Below are 5,949 nucleotides of genomic sequence, written 5' to 3' on the forward strand. Positions count from 1 at the left end.
CCTGCTCGGGCCAACATCCATGGCAGTGCCTGTTACACGATTCCTAGTGTCTGTAGAAGGTCACATGAGAGGAAAGTTCTGGCACTGAGTCTAGGTAGGATTGTTTGCATGGTTTCTTGTGCTGCAGGCTTCATTTGAATCCACAGGCAAGGTATTTAGTGATGACCCGGCTGCTCAGCAGGTACTGTCTCCTCAAGTTTTCCTGCTGTGGGACAGGGGAGCAGTGTGTGAGACCCCACTTCATGGATGCCATTTGAAATGTCTGCCCCACCCATAAATGTAGGAGGGAAGCGCCTCTGGCTGGAGTCACCCCACATGGACTTGGGCCTGTTGGTACGAGCCCAAGGCTATCCCAACGTGCAGAGTGAGGTGGGCTGCTGGTTCAGTTCCAGAGAACTGCCTGTCTAATGAATCATCTGCCAAACGCGGCTGTGTTTCTCGTAATGCCTGCCTGGGATGTTTGCCGAAGTGCTCCTGATTTGTGTAGGGAAATCAAATCTCAACAAGTGTGGCCCTACAGAGGTGGCATCCAGGACATCTAAGCTCATGTTAGGTATTTAGTATAAGAAAGGAAGGGGCTGGTTACGGCCCTGCTTCATACTATTTAATGAAGGTGATGGACATAAAGCTGTTCCTGTTCCCCTGCCGCCCTGATTCTAGCAGTGATTGTTGAACATTGAGTTTGCAGGAGTGTTTAAAATCTGGGTCCCTGTTAGGGGATGCGAAACATTAGCCCCATTTTATTTCAGTGAACTCAGTATTTGTACAATTTTTGGTTCTCAGTTTCACTTTTTGTCTTGGATCTGTCACCTTCCCTCTGCCATATATGTGGCCCATGGGGTCACACAGTCCTCTGTGCCTTAGAGCTCTTCCTTCCCATCTGTGAGCTACTTCAGGGCCCCCTCCAGCTACCCAAGCCATCGGTTCCCCTTTTGCTCAATTTGTTTGGGCTAGGTTTTTATCACCTGTGATCAGTCTTAATTAAAATTGATTTCAGGAGTGGGCTTTCGATAACCTATCATTTCCCTTTGTCTCTTTCCAATATCCTTAACTCTCATGCCATTTGCTGTGTAAAAGCCAATCAACACAACCCCCATCATGGATCAATTGTCTGCTTTCCCCCCGCAGCTGTCATCAACAGGTCACCCCTACGGGTCACCAATAGGTGCTACTGAAGTGGCTGCCTGCTGTCACCTGCTGCCACAGCACAGCACAGCACGCAGGATCTTTCCACAGACTTAACATGACCAAAGCAGGGCTCTTCTTCTGCTCCTTCGCAAACCTGATCTGCGTGAGCTGAGGAAGTGGTACCACCGTTTGGCTCAGAGCAAACACCCAAGTCACCACTGACTCTCTATCACACTGCACACTGACCATCAGATTTGCCATGAGCAAATCATGTTGGCTGTACCTACAGGACATATCCTGGGTCTGACCCTGTTGTACCTTTTCCACGGTGCCTCTCATTGCTGGGTGGCATCCTTCCACGCTTGGACCCTTTAGCCTGCTCTCTGCACAGCAGCTAGCGTGATCCTTTGAAAATATGATCCATGCATGTGCTTCCCTGGTGTCCATCACACTGAGTGTAAAAGGTGATTTTCAACACCCTGTGTGATGTGTCCCCGGGCCCCCACTTCCTGCCACTGCCCTTTTCCCTTGTCCCCAGATATCTGTAAATCTCCTTCCCTCGCTGTGTTCAGACCTTACTCAGCTGTCACTCTTCCTAAAGACTTCCTGAGGCTCCCTGTTTTCACGGCACCACTGCTCTCTCTGTTCCTCCCTTTGCCTGTTTTTTCAAAGCCTTTCTCTTTCCTTTGTCTACTTTTTGTGTTTGTTTATTTATTTGTCTATAACACCTTCCTGCCACTGGAATGTAAGTTTCAGTGTCCAAAATAGTGCCTGGTGTAATAGGTTATTGCTAAATATTTGTAGGATGAATGAACAAGTGAACAAAGGGGTCAGGCTGAATGGTGCCACTCCCAGACCCACCCTCAGTGCTGGCTGGCAGCCCTCCTGGGTTCCCTGGTCAGCTCTGCCCTCTTCAACCTCAGCCACCCATCTCCTCACTGCAAACAGGAAAACGAGGTCTCCTGACCGTAGACAAAATAGAAGCCACCTGGAGGCAGCTTCCTCATCAAATCTACAAATAGCCAGCCTCTACACCCATCCTTTTAGTCCTTCCCCAACACACAAAGGAAGTGTGTGACCCCCCACGTGGGCATCCCATGTCCCAAACTAAGGCGCTTTGCCTTACCCTTTCCTCTCCTCTTCTCTCTCCTCCATCCTTCCTTCCCACATTTCAGTAAGCCCACATCTGTCCCATCACCCAGCCTCTGGTTGCTACCGCTTCCCCTGACCTTCCTTTTGCAGTTAAACTTCACACTAGCATTTCTACACTTGCTCTCCCTGCATGCTCACTATCTCGACCCCGCAGTTTGGAGGGGATCCTCAGGTCGCTGGCTTCCTTTCTCACCGCGGCTGGGAGAGGTGGGGAGGAGCCACAGCTCTAAGGTCTTTGGAAGCAGGGACAACCTCAAGGGCCGAACCACGTCCTCTGGGGCCATCTGCTGGCCATTCTGGACCACAGCCCTCTTCCTGCAAGAACATGTGTGTCCTGGGTTCTCTGTGAGCATTTCTGAATTAAAAAAAAACAAAAACCAATAAATCACAGAAAGTACTTTAGTTAACGTTGAATAAGCGAATAATATAAGATTGTACCTTATTCTAGAGTATCATTTATTTTTCATTCTCAATAGTAAAAAGAGGCCTTGTTAGCCCCCAAGATGAGATACTCTCTTTTTCATCCATCCATCTCACTCATCCATTTTTTTGTTCATTCACCAGACTTTATGCTTCAATAAGTTCCCCAAGTGAAGCTGGATGGTATGATTTCAATTCTTTTAAATTTGTCAAGTTTTTTTTTCATAGTCCACCATATGATCTACCCTGGTATATGATCTATGGCACTTGCAAAGGATTTATGTTTGTTGTTTTTGGGTGTAATGTTGTACAGATGTTGATGAGATCCTGTTGTTGCTTGACAGTGGTGTTGATTTCTCCTATATTCTTGCTGATTTTCTGTCTAGTTCTATCAATTGTTGAGAGAAGAGTGTTAAAGTGCCCAACTATAATTGTGTATTTGTTTATCCTTTCAATTTTATCAGTGTTTTTCATTGATACACTTCTTAAAAGAAGAGTTTTACATTTAAAGAAAAATGAGTAGAGTCTGTCCCATGTACCATTTTCTGTATTATTAACATTTTACATTCATTTGGTATATTTGTTAGAACTAATGAACCAATATTGGTACATTATTATTAACTAAAGCCCATAGTTAGGGTTTTTCTCAGACTCTCCTTGTTTTTTATGATCTTAATAGTTTTGAAGAGTATAGGCAGGTATACTGTACGATGCCTGTCTACTGGGACTTGTATTTAACTTGTCTACTGGAACTTGTATACTGTACGATGCCTGTCTACTGGAACAACCTATTTAAAAATATGCAGATCTGTGTTTTTCTAATGACTGGACTGGAGCTATAGGTTTTTTGGGAGGAAAGCCACAGAGGTAAACCGCCATTTCATCTCATCACATCAAGGGCACATACTATCAACATGATTATGACTATTGATATTGGCCTTGATCACTGCACTGAGATACTTCATCAGGTTTTTGCAGTGCAAACTTATTCTCCCCTTTCCATACTCTACTCTTTGGAAGGAAGTCACTATGTGCAGCCACACTCAGGGATTATGCTCCCCTCCTTTAGAGTATCTTTATTAATTTATTTGGAATTCTTTTGTACAGGAGAACTGTTCCTTCTCTCCCCAGTTCCCCATTCCTTGTTGATTATTTTATGCAATCATTTATTTGTCTCAGAATAGACTTATGGATATTTATTATAGACTTTGAATTATCCAATATCACTTAATTTTGTTAAGTTGCTCCAGCTTTGGCCATTGGGAGCTCTTTCAGTTGGCTCTATGTCCCTTAGACAGGCCCCCATCAAGGTGTATGTGTATTTTTTTCTCCTTTGAGCACTCCCTTACTTTCTGGCACTGTTAGCTATTCCATGCTTATCTTGCATATGTCCTGCCCCAGTCATAGAAATAGCCATTGCTCCAAGGAACCCTAATTCCTTTTCATAGAGAATGGTATTAGAAACCAAGATCTGGGCAGTAGGTGTGCTTATTGTTTACAGAGGTGTTACTGCTTCTAGGCCCTCAGCTGACAGAGCTGTGTGTCTCTAACCCTTCTATGTACACATATCTGTAACTATTTCTATATGTAACCATCTGTATCTATGTTTTGTGTGGGTTCTTACCAATGTGTCTAATTATAATCCATCACCACATGGATCGTCTAACCTCCTCCCATCCCCTTCATTCCTGAAGAGTATTTTCACTGGATTTAGAGTTCTGCTTGGCAGTCTTTTCTTTGAGCACATAAATATTGTGCCTTCCTTCTGGCCTCCATGATTTCTGTGGAGAAATCTGCTGTATTTAGAGCTGTGTTTCCCCAAGTCTAAGGCACCATCTCTTTTTGCTTCTCTAAAGATTTTCTCTCAAGTTGCCTAAGTTTTCAGACTCAGATTCCAGGTAACCTCCTTTAATGGAGCTTTCTTGTGATTTTCATGCTTATCTGCAACACCCTACCCCTGTCAGAGGTACATTTCTGTCCTCGAAATTCCCCAAGCACTTAAATTTGCTTCTTTACAGCCTTCATCATATTGACTTTCTTTGCTAATAATGTGACCATGTGTCTTAGGTGGTTCACAGAGATGGCAACATTGTATCCTCATAGTGTCCAGATACATATAATGGGGGGACAAAAATATTAAGCAGATGAAGGCAATTGTGTCATCGGTGGAATATTCTAAGTTTTTAAAAATTATATTTTAGTGACATAAATAGTTGTAAAAATAGTCTCTTAAAGAAAAAAAAAGAACTTAACAGATAAAGCTAGAATTTCCTGTGATCACTTCCTTAATTCTGACAACCTTATGAGTTTGGTGTTTGTCCTACCAAAATATAAAAAAAAAATTTCTACAATACATGTGATACATAAGATCATATGTAACATCAAACATCATATGTGAATGTAAATTATATGGTATTTTGTGTGTACACATGTTTAGATTAATGGAATTACCCTGTACATATTCTCCTTTAATTTGTTTTTTGTTCACACAATAGGAGGAGAACTCTCTGTGTTTAAATTATGGATCTTGTGTATTCTTTTTAACTGATAGATAGCATTTCATTGTCTGACCATACATATTTAAGTATCTTCTTTGCCAGGGATAGACAATTTGTTGTTTCTAATTGTTCATTATTATAAACAATGTTGCAGTAACCATAGACAACAATGTCTGTGTGCACATATGTGAAGGTCCCTGGATCATGGGGCATCATTACTTTTAGTTTTGGAAGACACTGTCAAGTTATCCTGAAAAGAGGTTTGCCAAATTTACACCCCAACAAATGGGGTATTAGAGCTCCTGTATTTGTGCAATGTTGCCATCACTCAGAATAAAACACTGATTTTTTTTTTGTCACTAGATACATAAAACAGGGTGTCTCATTTTTTGTTTTAATTTTCACTTCCCAACTAGTGATGTTTTTTCTTGTGATTATTAGCCATTTTGTTTTTCTCCCTATGAACTGTCACTCCTACCCCTTAGCCCACACTTCTGTGGTGTTCGTCTCTTTCTTAGAGTGTGATATGAATTACAAATGTTTTCTCCCAGTCAGCTGCTTTGTTTATGGGGTCTTTTGACATATAGAAGTTTTAAATACAGAAATGAACAAACTTATCAACCTTTCCTTTTGTGGTTTGTGCTTTTTGCCACCTATTTAAAAATATGCATTCTTATCCCAAGTAATAAAGATAGTATTCCATGTTTTTTAGTAATTCTTAAAGTTTTATTTTATATATTTAGACCTTTAG

The sequence above is a fragment of the Manis javanica genome, chromosome 5 (genome assembly GCF_040802235.1).
Source record: "Manis javanica isolate MJ-LG chromosome 5, MJ_LKY, whole genome shotgun sequence".
NCBI classification, from domain to species: domain Eukaryota; kingdom Metazoa; phylum Chordata; class Mammalia; order Pholidota; family Manidae; genus Manis; species Manis javanica.